This window comes from Mesoplodon mirus (genome assembly GCF_964341445.2).
Source record: "Mesoplodon mirus genome assembly, contig: SUPER_7_unloc_1, whole genome shotgun sequence".
Taxonomy (NCBI): Eukaryota; Metazoa; Chordata; class Mammalia; order Artiodactyla; family Ziphiidae; genus Mesoplodon; species Mesoplodon mirus.
In genome coordinates this window covers 5,678,165-5,703,077 of record NW_028295815.1, presented here as the reverse complement: position 1 = coordinate 5,703,077, position 24,913 = coordinate 5,678,165, and positions in this window count along the sequence as shown.

Here is a 24,913-nt window from a genome sequence, read left to right as displayed (position 1 = left end):
TAGGAAAGCAGTTGGAAAGTCAAACCGGAGCACCAGGAGAGGGGCCCTTCGTTGAGTTTTAGAAACCTTTCGTATTCACAGTGTGTCCATTCTCTAGGTTTCCCGTACATGTTCTAGCTGTAGTAATATTCCCTTCAACCTGGAGAGCTGGGACCCAAGGAATGTGAGCCATGCATTATTGCTTTAAAGGGTCTGCATTTGCTCACCCAATCTCACCAATCCTCTCAGTCCCAAGTGTCCAGCCTTATGCCACATCCAGCTGTCATTGTAGATAGGGTCATTCCAGGTTGCATCAGAGACCCTGAAGGAATTGTGAAGAATTTCCCTGTTTCTTTGTTCTGTTTTTGAAATTCCTGTTTAGAGTGGGTTTGAGCTGATTCTCGCTGCCATGTTTATGCCAGTCTAGACACACTTGATTCCCTTACGGAGACATATCAATACATAGGTTTTAAGATTCTTACTAGTCAGATCTATTCCTCTGCGGGAAATATGGGGTTTTGAGTCCCTTTCACTGAGGAAGGTGTAGGTCTTGTCTATTCCATAGTTGGTTTTTGGAACGGTACCTGTGCTTATATCAAACTCTGGTTTGATGCATCACCCCACCTCTCCTTCCCACTTAAGCAGGCATAAGAGTGTTTTCTAAATGTGAGACTCTGTTCTCTTTCCAAACTCAGTTCATGTGTAGCCATGTTTACAGGATCTTCCTAATTGATATCTTAGGATAAGTTTCTTTTTCTGTGTGACTTCTTTCACTTAGAATCATCGTACCTGAATCCACTCATTTTGCTGCTACTGGTCTTATGACATTGATTTCGTGGCTGAGGGATATTCCATCGTACGTAAGTTCCACAATGTTTTGAACCATTTTTATATTTCCTGGGATATTTCCGGTGTACCCAGGTTGAGGTTCTTGTAAGCAGTGCAGCCCTCAATTTGGGGGTGGCTGTGTCTTATGGATTTTCAGTTTTCCCAAGGTATATTCCCTAGACTGGATGTGCCCTTGGCTCTGTAGCTCTGTTGTTTACTTGTTTTAGGGAACACAATGCACTCCTCCAGTGAGGCAGTTGGCAACTTATATCCCGCCCATCAGCATAACAAGGCTCCCTGTTCTCCAGGGCCTGTCTTGCCTTTCTGGTTTTTACACATTTTGTGGATGTCCCTTTTGACCGGTGGGAAGTGATACTTCTTTGTAGTGCAGATTTGCATTGCCCGCTTGCTTGCTTGGCCAAAAAGGGCGTATGCGTTTTCTCCTGAATATATTCAGGAGAAAACGCATACGCCCTTTTTGGCCAAGTGCATCATTGTCGAAGTTGTGCCCCTCTTCCTGTGCTTTACCGGCGATTCCAACGTACCTCTTGAAATCTGTTTCCTGCTATTCTGCCTCGCTTTCAAGTCCGCCTCGTTGCCTTCCCTCAACAGATTTTTGGACGATAGTTGGCCTTGATTACTCTGCCAGTTTGTGAATTGCTGTGCCCCTGAGCTCCATTTTTCAACTCGTTTTTTGTGAGCTGAACGCAAGTCCAAACTTTTGGTTCAGGACCTATACTGGTTCCCGGTGGGTGGCTGAGACTTTGGTTAATTCTTCTTCCTGCCGGGAAATTAGAGTGGCATGTGCCCATCCAAATGCCTAACAGCTACTCTCTCATTGGTTCTCCCTCTTCCCTTTCATCCTCTGCCAAATTGGCAACCTGTGTGAACCAGGAGCTTAAAGGGGCTGTCTCTCCAAGTTGGGAGATTGATAGGAAAGCAGTTGGAAAGTCAAACCGGAGCACCAGGAGAGGGGCCCTTCGTTGAGTTTTAGAAACCTTTCGTATTCACAGTGTGTCCATTTTCTAGGTTTCCCGTACATGTTCTAGCTGTAGTAATATTCCCTTCAACCTGGAGAGCTGGGACCCAAGGAATGGGAGCCATGCATTATTGCTTTAAAGGGTCTGCATTTGCTCACCCAATCTCACCAATCCTCTCAGTCCCAAGTGTCCAGCCTTATGCCACATCCAGCTGTCATTATAGATAGGGTCATTCCAGGTTGCATCAGCGACCGTGAAGGAATTGTGAAGAATTTCCCTGTTTCTTTGTTCTGTTTTTGAAATTCCTTTTTAGAGTGGGTTTGAGCTGATTCTCGCTGCCATGTTTATGCCAGTCTAGACACACTTGATTCCCTTACGGAGACATATCAATACATAGGTTTTAAGATTATTACTAGTCAGATCTATTCCTCTGCGGGAAATATGGGGTTTTGAGTCCCTTTCACTGAGGAAGGTGTAGGTCTTGTCTATTCCATAGTTGGTTTTGGAACGGTACCTGTGCTTATATCAAACTCTGGTTTGATGCATCACCCCACCTCTCCTTCCCACTTAAGCAGGCATAAGAGTGTTTTCTAAATGTGAGACTCTGTTCTCTTTCCTAACTCAGTTCATGTGTAGCCATGTTTACAGGATCTTCCTAAGTGATATCTTAGGATAAGTTTCTTTTCCTGTGTGACTTCTTTCACTTAGAATCATCGTACCTGAATCCACTCATTTTGCTGCTACTGGTCTTATGACATTGATTCCGTGGCTGAGGGATATTCCATCGTACGTAAGTTCCACAATGTTTGGAACCATTTTTATATTTCCTGGGATATTTCAGGTGTACCCAGGTTGAGGTTCCTGTAAGCAGTGCAGCCCTCAAGTTGGGGGTGGCTCTGTCTTATGGATTTTCAGTTTTCCCAAGGTATATTCCCTAGACTGGAAGTGCCCTTGGCTCTGTAGCTCTGTTGTTTACTTGTTTTAGGGAACACAATGCACTCCTCCAGTGAGGCAGTTGGCAACTTACATCCCTCCCATCAGCATAACAAGGCTCCCTGTTCTCCAGGGCCTGTCTAGCCTTTCTGGTTTTTACACATTTTGTGGATGTCCCTTTTGACCAGTGGGAAGTGATACTTCTTTGTAGTGCAGATTTGCATTGCCCGCTTGCTTGCTTGGCCAAAAAGGGCGTATGCGTTTTCTCCTGAATATATTCAGGAGAAAACGCATACGCCCTTTTTGGCCAAGTGCATCATTGTCGAAGTTGTGCCCCTCTTCCTGTGCTTTACAGGCGATTCCAACGTACCTCTTGAAATCTGTTTCCTGCTATTCTGCCTCGCTTTCAAGTCCGCCTCGTTGCCTTCCCTCAACAGATTTTTGGACGATAGTTGGCCTTGATTACTCTGCCAGTTTGTGAATTGCTGTGCCCCTGAGCTCCATTTTTCAACTCGTTTTTTGTGAGCTGAACGCAAGTCCAAACTTTTGGTTCAGGACCTATACTGGTTCCCAGTGGGTGGCTGAGACTTTGGTTAATTCTTCTTCCTGCCGGGAAATTAGAGTGGCATGTGCCCATCCAAATGCCAAACAGCTACTCTCTCATTGGTTCTCCCTCTTCCCTTTCATCCTCTGCCAAATTGGCAACCTGTGTGAACCAGGAGCTTAAAGGGGCTGTCTCTCCAAGTTGGGAGATTGATAGGAAAGCAGTTGGAAAGTCAAACCGGAGCACCAGGAGAGGGGCCCTTCGTTGAGTTTTAGAAACCTTTCGTATTCACAGTGTGTCCATTCTCTAGGTTTCCCGTACATGTTCTAGCTGTAGTAATATTCCCTTCAACCTGGAGAGCTGGGACCCAAGGAATGTGAGCCATGCATTATTGCTTTAAAGGGTCTGCATTTGCTCACCCAATCTCACCAATCCTCTCAGTCCCAAGTGTCCAGCCTTATGCCACATCCAGCTGTCATTGTAGATAGGGTCATTCCAGGTTGCATCAGCGACCCTGAAGGAATTGTGAAGAATTTCCCTGTTTCTTTGTTCTGTTTTTGAAATTCCTTTTTAGAGTGGGTTTGAGCTGATTCTCGCTGCCATGTTTATGCCAGTCTAGACACACTTGATTCCCTTACGGAGACATATCAATACATAGGTTTTAAGATTCTTACTAGTCAGATCTATTCCTCTGCGGGAAATATGGGGTTTTGAGTCCCTTTCACTGAGGCAGGTGGAGGTTTTGTCTATTCCATAGTTGGTTTATGGAACGGTACCTGTGCTTATATCAAACTCTGGTTTGATGCATCACCCCACCTCTCCTTCCCCCTTAAGCAGGCATAAGAGTGTTTTCTAAATGTGAGACTCTGTTCTCTTTCCTAACTCAGTTCATGTGTAGCCATGTTTACAGGATCTTCCTAAGTGATATCTTAGGATAAGTTTCTTTTTCTGTGTGACTTCTTTCACTTAGAATCATCGTACCTGAATCCACTCATTTTGCTGCTACTGGTCTTATGACATTGATTACGTGGCTGAGGGATATTCCATCGTACGTAAGTTCCACAATGTTTGGAACCATTTTTATATTTCCTGGGATATTTCAGGTGTACCCAGGATGAGGTTCCTGTAAGCAGTGCAGCCCTCAATTTGGGGGTGGCTCTGTCTTATGGATTTTCAGTTTTCCCAAGTTATATTCCCTAGACTGGAAGTGCCCTTGGCTCTGTAGCTCTGTTGTTTACTTGTTTTAGGGAACACAATGCACTCCTCCAGTGAGGCAGTTGGCAACTTACATCCCTCCCATCAGCATAACAAGGCTCCCTGTTCTCCAGGGCCTGTCTTGCCTTTCTGGTTTTTACACATTTTGTGGATGTCCCTTTTGACTGGTGGGAAGTGATACTTCTTTGTAGTGCAGATTTGCATTGCCCGCTTGCTTGCTTGGCCAAAAAGGGCCTATGCGTTTTCTCCTGAATATATTCAGGAGAAAACGCATACGCCCTTTTTGGCCAAGTGCATCATTGTCGAAGTTGTGCCCCTCTTCCTGTGCTTTACAGGCGATTCCAACGTACCTCTTGAAATCTGTTTCCTGCTATTCTGCCTCGCTTTCAAGTCCGCCTCGTTGCCTTCCCTCAACAGATTTTTGGACGATAGTTGGCCTTGATTACTCTGCCAGTTTGTGAATTGCTGTGCCCCTGAGCTCCATTTTTCAACTCGTTTTTTGTGAGCTGAACGCAAGTCCAAACTTTTGGTTCAGGACCTATACTGGTTCCCAGTGGGTGGCTGAGACTTTGGTTAATTCTTCTTCCTGCCGGGAAATTAGAGTGGCATGTGCCCATCCAAATGCCTAACAGCTACTCTCTCATTGGTTCTCCCTCTTCCCTTTCATCCTCTGCCAAATTGGCAACCTGTGTGAACCAGGAGCTTAAAGGGGCTGTCTCTCCAAGTTGGGAGATTGATAGGAAAGCAGTTGGAAAGTCAAACCGGAGCACCAGGAGAGGGGCCCTTCGTTGAGTTTTAGAAACCTTTCGTATTCACAGTGTGTCCATTCTCTAGGTTTCCCGTACATGTTCTAGCTGTAGTAATATTCCCTTCAACCTGGAGAGCTGGGACCCAAGGAATGTGAGCCATGCATTATTGCTTTAAAGGGTCTGCATTTGCTCACCCAATCTCACCAATCCTCTCAGTCCCAAGTGTCCAGCCTTATGCCACATCCAGCTGTCATTGTAGATAGGGTCATTCCAGGTTGCATCAGAGACCCTGAAGGAATTGTGAAGAATTTCCCTGTTTCTTTGTTCTGTTTTTGAAATTCCTTTTTAGAGTGGGTTTGAGCTGATTCTCGCTGCCATGTTTATGCCAGTCTAGACACACTTGATTCCCTTACGGAGACATATCAATACATAGGTTTTAAGATTATTACTAGTCAGATCTATTCCTCTGCGGGAAATATGGGGTTTTGAGTCCCTTTCACTGAGGAAGGTGTAGGTCTTGTCTATTCCATAGTTGGTTTTGGAACGGTACCTGTGCTTATATCAAACTCTGGTTTGATGCATCACCCCACCTCTCCTTCCCACTTAAGCAGGCATAAGAGTGTTTTCTAAATGTGAGACTCTGTTCTCTTTCCTAACTCAGTTCATGTGTAGCCATGTTTACAGGATCTTCCTAAGTGATATCTTAGGATAAGTTTCTTTTCCTGTGTGACTTCTTTCACTTAGAATCATCGTACCTGAATCCACTCATTTTGCTGCTACTGGTCTTATGACATTGATTCCGTGGCTGAGGGATATTCCATCGTACGTAAGTTCCACAATGTTTGGAACCATTTTTATATTTCCTGGGATATTTCAGGTGTACCCAGGTTGAGGTTCCTGTAAGCAGTGCAGCCCTCAAGTTGGGGGTGGCTCTGTCTTATGGATTTTCAGTTTTCCCAAGGTATATTCCCTAGACTGGAAGTGCCCTTGGCTCTGTAGCTCTGTTGTTTACTTGTTTTAGGGAACACAATGCACTCCTCCAGTGAGGCAGTTGGCAACTTACATCCCTCCCATCAGCATAACAAGGCTCCCTGTTCTCCAGGGCCTGTCTAGCCTTTCTGGTTTTTACACATTTTGTGGATGTCCCTTTTGACCAGTGGGAAGTGATACTTCTTTGTAGTGCAGATTTGCATTGCCCGCTTGCTTGCTTGGCCAAAAAGGGCGTATGCGTTTTCTCCTGAATATATTCAGGAGAAAACGCATACGCCCTTTTTGGCCAAGTGCATCATTGTCGAAGTTGTGCCCCTCTTCCTGTGCTTTACAGGCGATTCCAACGTACCTCTTGAAATCTGTTTCCTGCTATTCTGCCTCGCTTTCAAGTCCGCCTCGTTGCCTTCCCTCAACAGATTTTTGGACGATAGTTGGCCTTGATTACTCTGCCAGTTTGTGAATTGCTGTGCCCCTGAGCTCCATTTTTCAACTCGTTTTTTGTGAGCTGAACGCAAGTCCAAACTTTTGGTTCAGGACCTATACTGGTTCCCAGTGGGTGGCTGAGACTTTGGTTAATTCTTCTTCCTGCCGGGAAATTAGAGTGGCATGTGCCCATCCAAATGCCAAACAGCTACTCTCTCATTGGTTCTCCCTCATCCCTTTCATCCTCTGCCAAATTGGCAACCTGTGTGAACCAGGAGCTTAAAGGGGCTGTCTCTCCAAGTTGGGAGATTGATAGGAAAGCAGTTGGAAAGTCAAACCGGAGCACCAGGAGAGGGGCCCTTCGTTGAGTTTTAGAAACCTTTCGTATTCACAGTGTGTCCATTCTCTAGGTTTCCCGTACATGTTCTAGCTGTAGTAATATTCCCTTCAACCTGGAGAGCTGGGACCCAAGGAATGTGAGCCATGCATTATTGCTTTAAAGGGTCTGCATTTGCTCACCCAATCTCACCAATCCTCTCAGTCCCAAGTGTCCAGCCTTATGCCACATCCAGCTGTCATTGTAGATAGGGTCATTCCAGGTTGCATCAGCGACCCTGAAGGAATTGTGAAGAATTTCCCTGTTTCTTTGTTCTGTTTTTGAAATTCCTTTTTAGAGTGGGTTTGAGCTGATTCTCGCTGCCATGTTTATGCCAGTCTAGACACACTTGATTCCCTTACGGAGACATATCAATACATAGGTTTTAAGATTCTTACTAGTCAGATCTATTCCTCTGCGGGAAATATGGGGTTTTGAGTCCCTTTCACTGAGGCAGGTGGAGGTTTTGTCTATTCCATAGTTGGTTTATGGAACGGTACCTGTGCTTATATCAAACTCTGGTTTGATGCATCACCCCACCTCTCCTTCCCCCTTAAGCAGGCATAAGAGTGTTTTCTAAATGTGAGACTCTGTTCTCTTTCCTAACTCAGTTCATGTGTAGCCATGTTTACAGGATCTTCCTAAGTGATATCTTAGGATAAGTTTCTTTTTCTGTGTGACTTCTTTCACTTAGAATCATCGTACCTGAATCCACTCATTTTGCTGCTACTGGTCTTATGACATTGATTACGTGGCTGAGGGATATTCCATCGTACGTAAGTTCCACAATGTTTGGAACCATTTTTATATTTCCTGGGATATTTCAGGTGTACCCAGGATGAGGTTCCTGTAAGCAGTGCAGCCCTCAATTTGGGGGTGGCTCTGTCTTATGGATTTTCAGTTTTCCCAAGTTATATTCCCTAGACTGGAAGTGCCCTTGGCTCTGTAGCTCTGTTGTTTACTTGTTTTAGGGAACACAATGCACTCCTCCAGTGAGGCAGTTGGCAACTTACATCCCTCCCATCAGCATAACAAGGCTCCCTGTTCTCCAGGGCCTGTCTTGCCTTTCTGGTTTTTACACATTTTGTGGATGTCCCTTTTGACTGGTGGGAAGTGATACTTCTTTGTAGTGCAGATTTGCATTGCCCGCTTGCTTGCTTGGCCAAAAAGGGCCTATGCGTTTTCTCCTGAATATATTCAGGAGAAAACGCATACGCCCTTTTTGGCCAAGTGCATCATTGTCGAAGTTGTGTCCCTCTTCCTGTGCTTTACAGGCGATTCCAACGTACCTCTTGAAATCTGTTTCCTGCTATTCTGCCTCGCTTTCAAGTCCGCCTCGTTGCCTTCCCTCAACAGATTTTTGGACGATAGTTGGCCTTGATTACTCTGCCAGTTTGTGAATTGCTGTGCCCCTGAGCTCCATTTTTCAACTCGTTTTTTGTGAGCTGAACGCAAGTCCAAACTTTTGGTTCAGGACCTATACTGGTTCCCAGTGGGTGGCTGAGACTTTGGTTAATTCTTCTTCCTGCCGGGAAATTAGAGTGGCATGTGCCCATCCAAATGCCTAACAGCTACTCTCTCATTGGTTCTCCCTCTTCCCTTTCATCCTCTGCCAAATTGGCAACCTGTGTGAACCAGGAGCTTAAAGGGGCTGTCTCTCCAAGTTGGGAGATTGATAGGAAAGCAGTTGGAAAGTCAAACCGGAGCACCAGGAGAGGGGCCCTTCGTTGAGTTTTAGAAACCTTTCGTATTCACAGTGTGTCCATTCTCTAGGTTTCCCGTACATGTTCTAGCTGTAGTAATATTCCCTTCAACCTGGAGAGCTGGGACCCAAGGAATGTGAGCCATGCATTATTGCTTTAAAGGGTCTGCATTTGCTCACCCAATCTCACCAATCCTCTCAGTCCCAAGTGTCCAGCCTTATGCCACATCCAGCTGTCATTGTAGATAGGGTCATTCCAGGTTGCATCAGAGACCCTGAAGGAATTGTGAAGAATTTCCCTGTTTCTTTGTTCTGTTTTTGAAATTCCTGTTTAGAGTGGGTTTGAGCTGATTCTCGCTGCCATGTTTATGCCAGTCTAGACACACTTGATTCCCTTACGGAGACATATCAATACATAGGTTTTAAGATTCTTACTAGTCAGATCTATTCCTCTGCGGGAAATATGGGGTTTGGAGTCCCTTTCACTGAGGAAGGTGTAGGTCTTGTCTATTCCATAGTTGGTTTTTGGAACGGTACCTGTGCTTATATCAAACTCTGGTTTGATGCATCACCCCACCTCTCCTTCCCCCTTAAGCAGGCATAAGAGTGTTTTCTAAATGTGAGACTCTGTTCTCTTTCCTAACTCAGTTCATGTGTAGCCATGTTTACAGGATCTTCCTAAGTGATATCTTAGGATAAGTTTCTTTTTCTGTGTGACTTCTTTCACTTAGAATCATCGTACCTGAATCCACTCATTTTGCTGCTACTGGTCTTATGACATTGATTTCGTGGCTGAGGGATATTCCATCGTACGTAAGTTCCACAATGTTTTGAACCATTTTTATATTTCCTGGGATATTTCAGGTGTACCCAGGTTGAGGTTCCTGTAAGCAGTGCAGCCCTCAATTTGGGGGTGGCTCTGTCTTATGGATTTTCAGTTTTCCCAAGTTATATTCCCTAGACTGGAAGTGCCCTTGGCTCTGTAGCTCTGTTGTTTACTTGTTTTAGGGAACACAATGCACTCCTCCAGTGAGGCAGTTGGCAACTTACATCCCTCCCATCAGCATAACAAGGCTCCCTGTTCTCCAGGGCCTGTCTTGCCTTTCTGGTTTTTACACATTTTGTGGATGTCCCTTTTGACTGGTGGGAAGTGATACTTCTTTGTAGTGCAGATTTGCATTGCCCGCTTGCTTGCTTGGCCAAAAAGGGCCTATGCGTTTTCTCCTGAATATATTCAGGAGAAAACGCATACGCCCTTTTTGGCCAAGTGCATCATTGTCGAAGTTGTGCCCCTCTTCCTGTGCTTTACAGGCGATTCCAACGTACCTCTTGAAATCTGTTTCCTGCTATTCTGCCTCGCTTTCAAGTCCGCCTCGTTGCCTTCCCTCAACAGATTTTTGGACGATAGTTGGCCTTGATTACTCTGCCAGTTTGTGAATTGCTGTGCCCCTGAGCTCCATTTTTCAACTCGTTTTTTGTGAGCTGAACGCAAGTCCAAACTTTTGGTTCAGGACCTATACTGGTTCCCAGTGGGTGGCTGAGACTTTGGTTAATTCTTCTTCCTGCCGGGAAATTAGAGTGGCATGTGCCCATCCAAATGCCTAACAGCTACTCTCTCATTGGTTCTCCCTCTTCCCTTTCATCCTCTGCCAAATTGGCAACCTGTGTGAACCAGGAGCTTAAAGGGGCTGTCTCTCCAAGTTGGGAGATTGATAGGAAAGCAGTTGGAAAGTCAAACCGGAGCACCAGGAGAGGGGCCCTTCGTTGAGTTTTAGAAACCTTTCGTATTCACAGTGTGTCCATTCTCTAGGTTTCCCGTACATGTTCTAGCTGTAGTAATATTCCCTTCAACCTGGAGAGCTGGGACCCAAGGAATGTGAGCCATGCATTATTGCTTTAAAGGGTCTGCATTTGCTCACCCAATCTCACCAATCCTCTCAGTCCCAAGTGTCCAGCCTTATGCCACATCCAGCTGTCATTGTAGATAGGGTCATTCCAGGTTGCATCAGAGACCCTGAAGGAATTGTGAAGAATTTCCCTGTTTCTTTGTTCTGTTTTTGAAATTCCTGTTTAGAGTGGGTTTGAGCTGATTCTCGCTGCCATGTTTATGCCAGTCTAGACACACTTGATTCCCTTACGGAGACATATCAATACATAGGTTTTAAGATTTTTACTAGTCAGATCTATTCCTCTGCGGGAAATATGGGGTTTGGAGTCCCTTTCACTGAGGAAGGTGTAGGTCTTGTCTATTCCATAGTTGGTTTTTGGAACGGTACCTGTGCTTATATCAAACTCTTGTTTGATGCATCACCCCACCTCTCCTTCCCCCTTAAGCAGGCATAAGAGTGTTTTCTAAATGTGAGACTCTGTTCTCTTTCCTAACTCAGTTCATGTGTAGCCATGTTTACAGGATCTTCCTAATTGATATCTTAGGATAAGTTTCTTTTTCTGTGTGACTTCTTTCACTTAGAATCATCGTACCTGAATCCACTCATTTTGCTGCTACTGGTCTTATGACATTGATTTCGTGGCTGAGGGATATTCCATCGTACGTAAGTTCCACAATGTTTTGAACCATTTTTATATTTCCTGGGATATTTCCGGTGTACCCAGGTTGAGGTACTTGTAAGCAGTGCAGCCCTCAATTTGGGGGTGGCTGTGTCTTATGGATTTTCAGTTTTCCCAAGGTATATTCCCTAGACTGGATGTGCCCTTGGCTCTGTAGCTCTGTTGTTTACTTGTTTTAGGGAACACAATGCACTCCTCCAGTGAGGCAGTTGGCAACTTATATCCCGCCCATCAGCATAACAAGGCTCCCTGTTCTCCAGGGCCTGTCTTGCCTTTCTGGTTTTTACACATTTTGTGGATGTCCCTTTTGACCGGTGGGAAGTGATACTTCTTTGTAGTGCAGATTTGCATTGCCCGCTTGCTTGCTTGGCCAAAAAGGGCGTATGCGTTTTCTCCTGAATATATTCAGGAGAAAACGCATACGCCCTTTTTGGCCAAGTGCATCATTGTCGAAGTTGTGCCCCTCTTCCTGTGCTTTACCGGCGATTCCAACGTACCTCTTGAAATCTGTTTCCTGCTATTCTGCCTCGCTTTCAAGTCCGCCTCGTTGCCTTCCCTCAACAGATTTTTGGACGATAGTTGGCCTTGATTACTCTGCCAGTTTGTGAATTGCTGTGCCCCTGAGCTCCATTTTTCAACTCGTTTTTTGTGAGCTGAACGCAAGTCCAAACTTTTGGTTCAGGACCTATACTGGTTCCCAGTGGGTGGCTGAGACTTTGGTTAATTCTTCTTCCTGCCGGGAAATTAGAGTGGCATGTGCCCATCCAAATGCCTAACAGCTACTCTCTCATTGGTTCTCCCTCTTCCCTTTCATCCTCTGCCAAATTGGCAACCTGTGTGAACCAGGAGCTTAAAGGGGCTGTCTCTCCAAGTTGGGAGATTGATAGGAAAGCAGTTGGAAAGTCAAACCGGAGCACCAGGAGAGGGGCCCTTCGTTGAGTTTTAGAAACCTTTCGTATTCACAGTGTGTCCATTCTCTAGGTTTCCCGTACATGTTCTAGCTGTAGTAATATTCCCTTCAACCTGGAGAGCTGGGACCCAAGGAATGTGAGCCATGCATTATTGCTTTAAAGGGTCTGCATTTGCTCACCCAATCTCACCAATCCTCTCAGTCCCAAGTGTCCAGCCTTATGCCACATCCAGCTGTCATTGTAGATAGGGTCATTCCAGGTTGCATCAGAGACCCTGAAGGAATTGTGAAGAATTTCCCTGTTTCTTTGTTCTGTTTTTGAAATTCCTGTTTAGAGTGGGTTTGAGCTGATTCTCGCTGCCATGTTTATGCCAGTCTAGACACACTTGATTCCCTTACGGAGACATATCAATACATAGGTTTTAAGATTCTTACTAGTCAGATCTATTCCTCTGCGGGAAATATGGGGTTTGGAGTCCCTTTCACTGAGGAAGGTGTAGGTCTTGTCTATTCCATAGTTGGTTTTTGGAACGGTACCTGTGCTTATATCAAACTCTGGTTTGATGCATCACCCCACCTCTCCTTCCCCCTTAAGCAGGCATAAGAGTGTTTTCTAAATGTGAGACTCTGTTCTCTTTCCTAACTCAGTTCATGTGTAGCCATGTTTACAGGATCTTCCTAATTGATATCTTAGGATAAGTTTCTTTTTCTGTGTGACTTCTTTCACTTAGAATCATCGTACCTGAATCCACTCATTTTGCTGCTACTGGTCTTATGACATTGATTTCGTGGCTGAGGGATATTCCATCGTACGTAAGTTCCACAATGTTTTGAACCATTTTTATATTTCCTGGGATATTTCCGGTGTACCCAGGTTGAGGTTCTTGTAAGCAGTGCAGCCCTCAATTTGGGGGTGGCTGTGTCTTATGGATTTTCAGTTTTCCCAAGGTATATTCCCTAGACTGGATGTGCCCTTGGCTCTGTAGCTCTGTTGTTTACTTGTTTTAGGGAACACAATGCACTCCTCCAGTGAGGCAGTTGGCAACTTATATCCCGCCCATCAGCATAACAAGGCTCCCTGTTCTCCAGGGCCTGTCTTGCCTTTCTGGTTTTTACACATTTTGTGGATGTCCCTTTTGACCGGTGGGAAGTGATACTTCTTTGTAGTGCAGATTTGCATTGCCCGCTTGCTTGCTTGGCCAAAAAGGGCGTATGCGTTTTCTCCTGAATATATTCAGGAGAAAACGCATACGCCCTTTTTGGCCAAGTGCATCATTGTCGAAGTTGTGCCCCTCTTCCTGTGCTTTACAGGCGATTCCAACGTACCTCTTGAAATCTCTTTCCTGTTATTCTGCCTCGCTTTCAAGTCCGCCTCGTTGCCTTCCCTCAACAGATTTTTGGACGATAGTTGCCCTTGATTACTCTGCCAGTTTGTGAATTGCTGTGCCCCTGAGCTCCATTTTTCAACTCGTTTTTTTGTGAGCTGAACGCAAGTCCAAACTTTTGGTTCAGGACCTATACTGGTTCCCGGTGGGTGGCTGAGACTTTGGTTAATTCTTCTTCCTGCCGGGAAATTAGAGTGACATGTGCCCATCCAAATGCCTAACAGCTACTCTCTCATTGGTTCTCCCTCTTCCCTTTCATCCTCTGCCAAATTGGCAACCTGTGCGAACCAGGAGCTTAAAGGGGCTGTCTCTCCAAGTTGGGAGATTGATAGGAAAGCAGTTGGAAAGTCAAACCGGAGCACCAGGAGAGGGGCTCTTCGGTGAGTTTTAGAAACCTTTCGTATTCACAGTGTGTCCATTCTCTAGGTTTCCCGTACATGTTATAGCTGTAGTAATATTCCCTTCAACCTGGAGAGCTGGGACCCATGGAATGGGTGCCATGCATTATTGCTTTAAAGGGTCTGCATTTGCTCACCCAATCTCACCAATCCTCTCAGTCCCAAGTGTCCAGCCTCATGCCACATGCAGCTGTCATTGTAGATAGGGTCATTCCAGGTTGCATCAGAGACCCTGAAGGAATTGTGAAGAATTTCCCTGTTTCTTTGTTCTGTTTTTGAAATTCCTGTTTAGAGTGGGTTTGAGCTGATTCTCGCTGCCATGTTTATGCCAGTCTAGACACACTTGATTCCCTTACGGAGACATATCAATACATAGGTTTTAAGATTCTTACTAGTCAGATCTATTCCTCTGCGGGAAATATGGGGTTTGGAGTCCCTTTCACTGAGGAAGGTGTAGGTCTTGTCTATTCCATAGTTGGTTTTTGGAATGGTACCTGTGCTTATATCAAACTCTGGTTTGATGCATCACCCCACCTCTCCTTCCCCCTTAAGCAGGCATAAGAGTGTTTTCTAAATGTGAGACTCTGTTCTCTTTCTTAACTCAGTTCATGTGTAGCCATGTTTACAGGATCTTCCTAAGTGATATCTTAGGATAAGTTTCTTTTCCTGTGTGACTTTTTTCACTTAGAATCATCGTACCTGAATCAACTCATTTTGCTGCTACTGGTCTTATGACATTGATTTCATGGCTGAGGGTTATTCCATCGTACGTAAGTTCCACAAAGTTTGGAACCATTTTTATATTTCCTGGGATATTTCAGGTGTACCCAGGTTGAGGTTCTTGTAAGCAGTGCAACCCTCAATTTGGGGGTGGCTCTGTCTTATGGATTTTCAGTTTTCCCAAGGTATATTCCCTAGACTGGAAGTGCCCTTGGCTCTGTAGCTCTGTTGTTTACTTGTTTTAGGGAACACAATGCACTCCTCCAGTGAGGCAGTTGGCAACTTACATCCCGCCCATCAGCATAACAAGGCTCCCTGTTCTCCAGGGCCTGTCTTGCCTTTCTGGTTTTTACACATTTTGTGGATGTCCCTTTTGACCGGTGGGAAGTGATACTTCTTTGTAGTGCAGATTTGCATTGCCCGCTTGCTTGCTTGGCCAAAAAGGGCGTATGCGTTTTCTCCTGAATATATTCAGGAGAAAACGAATACGCCCTTTTTGGCCAAGTGCATCATTGTCGAAGTTGTGCCCCTCTTCCTGTGCTTTACAGGCGACTCCAACGTACCTCTTGAAATCTGTTTCCTGCTATTCTGCCTCGCTTTCAAGTCCGCCTCGTTGCCTTCCCTCAACAGATTTTTGGACGATAGTTGGCCTTGATTACTCTGCCAGTTTGTGAATTGCTGTGCCCCTGAGCTCCATTTTTCAACTCGTTTTTTGTGAGCTGAACGCAAGTCCAAACTTTTGGTTCAGGACCTATACTGGTTCCCGGTGGGTGGCTGAGACTTTGGTTAATTCTTCTTCCTGCCGGGAAATTAGAGTGACATGTGCCCATCCAAATGCCTAACAGCTACTCTCTCATTGGTTCTCCCTCTTCCCTTTCATCCTCTGCCAAATTGGCAACCTGTGCGAACCAGGATCTAAAAGGGGCTGTCTCTCCAAGTTGGGAGATTGATAGGAAAGCAGTTGGAAAGTCAAACCGGAGCACCAGGAGAGGGGCTCTTCGTTGAGTTTTAGAAACCTTTCGTATTCACAGTGTGTCCATTCTCTAGGTTTCCCGTACACGTTATAGCTGTAGTAATATTCCCTTCAACCTGGAGAGCTGGGACCCATGGAATGGGTGCCATGCATTATTGCTTTAAAGGGTCTGCATTTGCTCACCCAATCTCACCAATCCTCTCAGTCCCAAGTGTCCAGCCTCATGCCACATCCAGCTGTCATCGTAGATAGGGTCATTCCAGGTTGCATCAGAGACCCTGAAGGAATTGTAAAGAATTTCCCTGTTTCTTTGTTCTGTTTTTGAAATTCCTTTTTAGAGTGGGTTTGAGCTGATTCTCGCTGCCATGTTTATGCCAGTCTAGACACACTTGATTCCCTTACGGAGACATATCAATACATAGGTTTTAAGATTCTTACTAGTCAGATCTATTCCTCTGTGGGAAATATGGGGTTTTGAGTCCCTTTCACTGAGGAAGGTGTAGGTCTTGTCTATTCCATAGTTGGTTTTTGGAACAGTACCTGTGCTTATATCAAACTCTGGTTTGATGCATCACCCCACCTCTCCTTCCCCCTTAAGCAGGCATAAGAGTGTTTTCTAAATGTGAGACTCTGTTCTGTTGCCTAACTCAGTTCATGTGTAGCCATGTTTACAGGATCTTCCTAAGTGTTATCTTATGATAAGTTTCTTTTCCTGTGTGACTTCTTTCACTTAGAATCATCGTACCTGAATCCACTCATTTTGCTGCTACTGGTCTTATGACATTGATTTCATGGCTGAGGGATATTCCATCGTTCGTAAGTTCCACAATGTTTGGAACCATTTTTATATTTCCTGGGATATTTCAGGTGTACCCAGGTTGAGGTTCTTGTAAGCAGTGCAGCCCTCAATTTGGGGGTGGCTCTGTCTTATGGATTTTCACTTTTCCCCTATGTATATTCCCTAGACTGGAAGTGCTCTTGGCTCTGTAGCTCTGTTGTTTACTTGTTTTAGGGAACACAATGCACTCCTCCAGTGAGGCAGTTGGCAACTTACATCCCGCCCATCAGCATAACAAGGCTCCCTGTTCGCCAGGGCCAGTCTTGCCTTTTGAAACGGTCATTTTGAAATATGGACGTCCTTTGAATTTCTTGGTCGATATGTGACCCCAGGATTTGTTTTCAGGGCAGGTGTCATTTACAGGCCTGCAATGATTTTGAATATCAACTGACCATTAGCGTTGGGATTAAAGCTGCTGTTGTGTGAAACGGCCACAAGGTGGCAGCAGTTCACCCTTACCAAATCTGGTTACTAGGGCAAGAGAGCCTCAGTGGAAGTGGTGTTCTAGATTGGAGTTTAGAATGGAATGTGCCAGGAGAAAGCCCCTCACGTTTGTCTCACTACTTCTTGTTCGTGTTTTTAATTTAATTTTTTATTTTTTATTACAGCAAGTTTGATTACAATGTTTGGCTTGTTGTAGGTGTGGAAGATGTGGTTCTTTTACACATATACACATGTCTGTTCTTCCTGGGATCCTTTTCCCATGTACGTTATGACAGAATGTTGAGTAGTCCTCTCTTGGTATTCTGTAGGTCTTTGGTGATTATATATGTCACCTGTGTTTGTATATGTCTGTTAACCCCGATATCGTAATGAAACCAATCCTCACACCTTTCCATTGGTGAACCATAAGTTTGTTTAATGAATCTGTGATTGCCCTTCTCCGTGGAAATATCTGCCCTGGTATCCATTTTTAGGTAACACCTATAAGTGATATGATATGATATGTGTCTTTCACTTTCTGACATACTACAAGTCACGTGATTACTTCTAGACTCATCTACGGTGCTGCAAATGGCATTGTGTCCTTTTTTCCCTTGGCTTCTATTCTGCGTTAGCGAGGTCCATTTTCAACAATGTGATTCCCTGAGGGTTGTGGATTAGCTGACCTGGGCAGCCTTACCCTGCCGGCCCACCCTCCCCAGGTGTGCCTCGTTGAGGTCAATATAAACAGCGCTCCAGGCAGCAATAGCCCCTGAAGCTGTGCCTGACTCCATATTCTCTGCCCCGTCAGCAGTCTCGGGGCTGTGCTGGTGGGAAGAACTAATGGGCCACAGCTTTGTGGGTGGCCCGGTCTGAGTGGGGCACTGCTGGCCTTTCTGCAGGAGTTGCCAGGCTCCCACCTGTAAAGAAGAGGATGTGTCACCCATACCTTCCACTGGAATTTCTCTCCAGACAGAGGTGAGGAAAGAAAACGCAGTGGGGGCCGGGACAGGAGGGGTATCTCAGGCAGGGCAATGGAAAACTCCGGAAGAGCGCCCGGGGCCAGGAATACCCTGGCTGGCCTGCAGGCACCAAGTTGGCCTGCGTGCTGTGGCTGGTGTGGCTCCACGGCCCTTCCTCTAGGCTTTCAAGCCCTTGTACATATTCAGGGGTTTTACCTGGGAAGGGTGGGAACAGTTCAGCAGCAGCTGGCCTGGGGCTCATCTCACGTTTACTCACAGATGCCTCGGCAAGGTCCGACAGCTTTGCAATGAGGACGCTCCTTGCGTGGGTGGTGGGTTGCTGGCTGTATGTGAGATGGTTCCCCAACTCTGACCAATTTCAGAATTGTTTACCACTGGAGCAAGTGCCCTGATAGGGTTTTCCTCTGTATAACTCGTGGGTTCAGGTTATCTTTTTCTTTTATGGTTCAAGTTAGATTTTATTCTTCTTTTATATATTTATAGATATAAGCATGGAAATAATTCATTCCTATAAATACATCTGTGTGACGGGAAGAACTTGTTTCTGTTTTATTTTTAAATTTTATTTTTTAAAATTTTGAAATTTAATTTTATTTATTTTTTTTCATACAGCACGTTATTATTAGTTATGTATTTTATGCATATACATGTATACAGGTCAATCCCAATCTCCCAAATCATCCCACCACCACCACCCCATGGCTTCCCACACTTGGTGTCCATACGTTTGTTCTCTACCTCTGTGTCTCTATTTCTTCCCTGCAAACCAGTTCATCTGTACCATTTTTAGTCTCCACATATATGCATTAATATACAATATTTGTTTTCCTCTTTCTGACTTACTTCATTCTGTATGACAGTCTCTCGATCCATCGATGTCTCTACAAATGACCCAGTTTCATTCCTTTTTATGGCCGAGTAATATTCCATTTCATATATGTACCACATCTTTATCCATTCATCTGTCTGTGGGCATTTAGGTTGCTTCCATTACCTGGCTATTGTAATTAGTGCTGCAATGAACTTTGTGGTGAATGTGCCTTTTTGATTTACGGTTTTCTCTGGGTATATGCCCAGAAGTGGGATTGCTGGATCAGATGGTAATTCTATTTCTAGTTTTTTTTTTTTTTTTTTTTTTTTTTTTTACTTTGACAATATAACAAATTTATTTTCAGCAAAGACTGAATACCTTATTACTGTAAACCTCGATACTGGTACCTAGGAAAGAAAATTACAAACGTTTTAAAGAATAAAGTTTTGGTTTAGAGATTACAAATAATATTGGGTTGGCCAAAAAAGTTCGTTCGGGTTCTTCTGTAACATCTCTTCTATTCCACATTATTGTACAGTATCCAATTTTCATTGCCCATCACAATTTGTTTTTAAAAACGGAATGTTTCTGTTACGTAAGTAGAGAATTGCAGTGCAGAAATATGGTCAAGAAGGTTTCTTTCGCTTAACGTGGAACCCAAACATCAAAGCGATTAACATAACCAAGCTGGTGCAAATGATTTTCAACACCTGATTTGGAGATTTTGAGTGTGGGCTTATCTCCTGCGTGGTTTAACGTTGATTGTTCTGAAATTTACGTCTCGATTTGATTGCCATCAACTTGAACTGGTCTCCCCGACCATGGAGCATCGTCCAGCCAGAAATCTCTACCACAAAACTTTGCAAATCTCTTTTGACACGTTCAGTCACAGCACCTTTTCCATACACTGCACAAATCTTTTTTTGCCTTCTCAGTTGTGTTTTTACCTTTCTTGAAATAATGAAGCATAATATGCTGTTGCTTTTTTTCCTTCCATCTTCAATATTAAAATGGCTACACAAAAATTCACCAATTTTGATGTTTTTTAAAAAAATGTACGCGATGACAGCTGTCACGATACAATCTAACAAAACTGTTTCGAATGAAGTTAAAGACAACTAAGCGCTACTAAAGCCATCTTATGGAAAAAACCGAATACGTTCAGATAAAAACGCACTTATCTGATAAGACTATCCCTTTGCTTTCACTACTATCATTCTCAAAGGAACCTCAGGGCTTCACTGGTTGTGCAGTGGTTGAGAGTCCGCCTGCCGATGCAGGGGACATGGGTTCGTGCCCCGGTCCGGGAAGATCCCACATGCCGCAGAGCGGCTGGGCCCGTGCTGGCCGCTGAGCCTGCGCGTCCGGAGCCTGTGCTCCACGATGGGAGAGGCCACAACAGTGAGAGGCCTTTAGTAGACTGATTGGTTTAAGAGTCAGCAGCAACCAAGTGAAAGTAAAGATTCAATGCAAAACTTTAGATGTCTACAATGGATCATACAGAAATACAATTTCAACAGAGAGCAGATCCAAGTCATTTAAAAACTGGAACACTTTCCTTCATTATTCCACAAAGCAAGGCTTCCTCTCAGTAATACTTCCGGATGTTTGTCACTTAACTGTCCTCTTTTCTTCAGACCAACCTGTCTTAATTGAGGAGCCCACAGCCGGTGGCCTTGGTCACAGAACGTGACAAGCTGCCGAAATCCACTTCCAAAGAGAGAAAGCACTGCTCTGAGAGGGGCTGCATCCCGAACATCTCTCACACTCCCGAGAGGAGTCCAAAGGATCAGTCCGGAGAAAAAAGTATTTCTAGTTTTTTTAAGGAAACTCCATACTGTTCTCCATAGTGACTGTATCAATTTACATTCCCTCCAATAGAGGAAGAGGGCTCCTTTTGTCCACACCCTCCCCAGAATTGCTTGTTTGTAGATTTTCTGATGATGCCGATTCTAACAGGTGTGAGGTGAAACCTCATTGTAGTTTTGATTTGCATTTCTCTAATAATTAGTGCTGTTGAGCAGCTTTTCATGTGCGTCTTGGCCATCTCTGTGTCTCCTTTGAAGAAACGTCTCTTTAGATCTTCTGCCCATTTTTTATTTTGGGTTGTTTGTTTTTTTAATATTAAGCTGCATGAGCTGTTTATATATATTGGAGATTAAACCTCTGTCCATTGATTCGTCTGCAACGATGTTCGCCCATTCTGAGGGATGCCTTTTTCCATTCCCATGTTTTTTAACAAAAAAGGAAAGAAAGGAAAAGAAGCAGACACTAATGTGCGTAAAATATGCCTTTTGAAACGGTCGTTTTGAAATATGGACGTCCTTTGAATTTTTTGGTCGATATGTGACCCCAGGATTTGTTTTCAGGGCAGGTGTCATTTACAGGCCTGCAATGATTTTGAATATCAACTGACCATTAGCGTTGGGATTAAAGCTGCTGTTGTGTGAAACGGCCACAAGGTGGCAGCAGTTCACCCTTACCAAATCTGGTTACTAGGGCAAGAGAGCCTCAGTGGAAGTGGTGTTCTAGATTGGAGTTTAGAATGGAATGTGCCAGGAGAAAGCCCCTCACGTTTGTCTCACTAATTCTTGTTCGTGTTTTTAATTTAATTTTTTATTTTTTATTACAGCAAGTTTGATTACAATGTTTGGCTTGTTGTAGGTGTGGAAGATGTGGTTCTTTTACACATATACACATGTCTGTTCTTCCTGGGATCCTTTTCCCATGTACGTTATGACAGAATGTTGAGTAGTCCTCTCTTGGTATTCTGTAGGTCTTTGGTGATTATATATGTCACCTGTGTTTGTATATGTCTGTTAACCCCGATATCGTAATGAAACCAATCCTCACACCTTTCCATTGGTGAACCATAAGTTTGTTTAATGAATCTGTGATTGCCCTTCTCCGTGGAAATATCTGCCCTGGTATCCATTTTTAGGTAACACCTATAAGTGATATGATATGATATGTGTCTTTCACTTTCTCACTTACTACAAGTCACGTGATTACTTCTAGACTCATCTACGGTGCTGCAAATGGCATTGTGTCCTTTTTTCCCTTGGCTTCTCTTCTGCCTTAGCGGGGTCCATTTTCAACAATGTGATTCCCTGAGGGTTGTGGATTAGCTGACCTGGGCAGCCTTACCCTGCCGGCCCGCCCTCCCCAGGTGTGCCTCGTTGAGGTCAATATAAACAGCGCTCCAGGCAGCAATAGCCCCTGAAGCTGTGCCTGACTCCATATTCTCTGCCCCGTCAGCAGTCTCGGGGCTGTGCTGGTGGGAGGGAGTGAGGGGCCACAGCTTTGTGGGTGGCCCGGTGTGAGTGGGGTTCTGCTGGCCTTTCTGCAGGAGTTGCCAGGCTGCCGCCTGTAAAGAAGAGGTTGTGTCACCCATACCTTCCGCTGGAATTTCTCTCCGGACAGAGGTGAGGAAGGAAAAAAGCAGTGGGGGCCGGGACAGGAGGGGTATCTCAGGCAGGGCAATGGAAAGCTTCTGGAAGAGCGCCCGGGGCCAGGACGACCCTGGCTGGCCTGCAGGCACCAAGTGGGCCTGCGTGCTGTCGCTGGTGTGGCTTCACGGTCCTTCCTCTAGGCTTTCAAGCCCTTGTACATATTCAGGTGTTTTACCTGGAAAGGGTGGGAACAGTTCAGCAGCAGCTGGCCTGGGGCTCAGCTCACGTTTACTCACAGATGCCTCGGCATGGTCCCCCAGCTTTGCAATTAGGACGCTCCTTGCGTGGGGTGTGGGTTTATGGCTGTATGGGAGATGGTTCCACACCTCTGATCAATTTCAGAATTGTTTACCACTGGAGCAAGTGCCCTGATAGGGTTTTCCTCTGTATAACTCGTGGGATCAGGTTTTTTTTTTCTTTTATGGTTCAAGTTAGATTTTATTCCTCTTTTAAGTATTTATAGATATAAGCATGGAAATAATTCATTCCTATAAATACATCTGTGTGACGGGAAGAACTTTTTTCTGTTTTATTTTTAAATTTTATTTTTTAAAATTTTGAAATTTAATATTATTTATTTTTTTATACAGCACGTTATTATTAGTTATGTATTTATGCATATACATGTACACAGGTCAATCCCTAACTCCCAACTCATCCCACCACCTCCACCCTATGGCTTCCCACACTTGGTGTCCATACGTTTGTTCTCTACCTCTGTGTCTCTATTTCTTCCCTGCAACCAGTTCATCTGTACCATTTTTAGGCTCCACATATATGCATTAATATACAATATTTGTTTTCCTCTTTCTGACTTACTTCATTCTGTATGACAGTCTCTCGATCCATCGATGTCTCTACAAATGACCCAGTTTCATTCCTTTTTATGGCCGAGTAATATTCCATTTCATATATGTACCACATCTTTATCCATTCATCTGTCTGTGGGCATTTAGGTTGCTTCCATTACCTGGCTATTGTAAATAGTGCTGCAATGAACATTGTGGTGAATGTGCCTTTTTGATTTACGGTTTTCTCTGGGTATATGCCCAGAAGTGGGATTGCTGGATCAGATGGTAATTCTATTTCTAGTTTTTTTAAGGAAACTCCATACTGTTCTCCATAGTGACTGTATCAATTTACATTCCCACCAATAGTGGAAGAGGGCTCCTTTTGTCCACACCCTCCCCAGAATTGGTTGTTTGTAGATTTTCTGATGATGCCGATTCTAACAGGTGTGAGGTGAAACCTCATTGTAGTTTTGATTTGCATTTCTCTAATAATTAGTGCTGTTGAGCAGCTTTTCATGTGCGTCTTGGCCATCTCTGTGTCTCCTTTGAAGAAACGTCTCTTTAGATCTTCTGCCCATTTTTGGGGGGGTTGTTTGTTTTTTTAATATTAAGCTGCATGAGCTGTTTATATATATTGGAGATTAAACCTCTGTCCATTGATTCGTTTGCAACGATTTTCGACCATTCTGAGGGATGCCTTTTTCCATTCCGGTTTTTTTAACAAAAAAGGAAAGAAAGGAAAAGAAGCAGACACTAATGTGCGTAAAATATGCCTTTTGAAACGGTCGTTTTGAAATATGGACGTCCTTTGAATTTTTTGGTCGATATGTGACCCCAGGATTTGTTTTCAGGGCAGGTGTCATTTACAGGCCTGCAATGAGTTTGAATATCAACTGACCATTAGCGTTGGGATTAAAGCTGCTGTTGTGTGAAACGGCCACAAGGTGTCAGCAGTTCACCCTTACCAAATCTGGTTACTAGGGCAAGAGAGCCTCAGTGGAAGTGGTGTTCTAGATTGGAGTTTAGAATGGAAAGTGCCAGGAGAAAGCCCCTCACGTTTGTCTCACTACTTCTTGTTCGTGTTTTTAATTTAAGTTTTTATTTTTTATTACAGCAAGTTTGATTACAATGTTTGGCTTGTTGTAGGTGTGGAAGATGTGGTTCTTTTACACATATACAGATGACTGTTCTTCCTGGGATCCTTTTCCCATGTACGTTATGACAGAATGTTGAGTCGTCCTCTCTTGGTATTCTGTAGGTCTTTGGTGATTATATATGTCACCTGTGTTTGTATATGTCTGTTAACCCCGATATCGTAATGAAACCAATCCTCACACCTTTCCATTGGTGAACCATAAGTTTGTTTAATGAATCTGTGATTGCCCTTCTCCGTGGAAATATCTGCCCTGGTATCCATTTTTAGGTAACACCTATAAGTGATATGATATGATATGTGTCTTTCACTTTCTGACTTACTACAAGTCACGTGATTACTTCTAGACTCATCTACGGTGCTGCAAATGGCATTGTGTCCTTTTATCCCTTGGCTTCTCTTCTGCCTTAGCGGGGTCCATTTTCAACAATGTGATTCCCTGAAGGTTGTGGATTAGCTGACCTGGGCAGCCTTACCCTGCCGGCCCGCCCTCCCCAGGTGTGCCTCGTTGAGGTCAATATAAACAGCGCTCCAGGCAGCAATAGCCCCTGAAGCTGTGCCTGACTCCATATTCTCTGCCCCGTCAGCAGTCTCGGGGCTGTGCTGGTGGGAGGGAGTGAGGGGCCACAGCTTTGTGGGTGGCCCGGTGTGAGTGGGGTTCTGCTGGCCTTTCTGCAGGAGTTGCCAGGCTGCCGCCTGTAAAGAAGAGGATGTGTCACCCATACCTTCCGCTGGAATTTCTCTCCGGACAGAGGTGAGGAAGGAAAAAAGCAGTGGGGGCCGGGACAG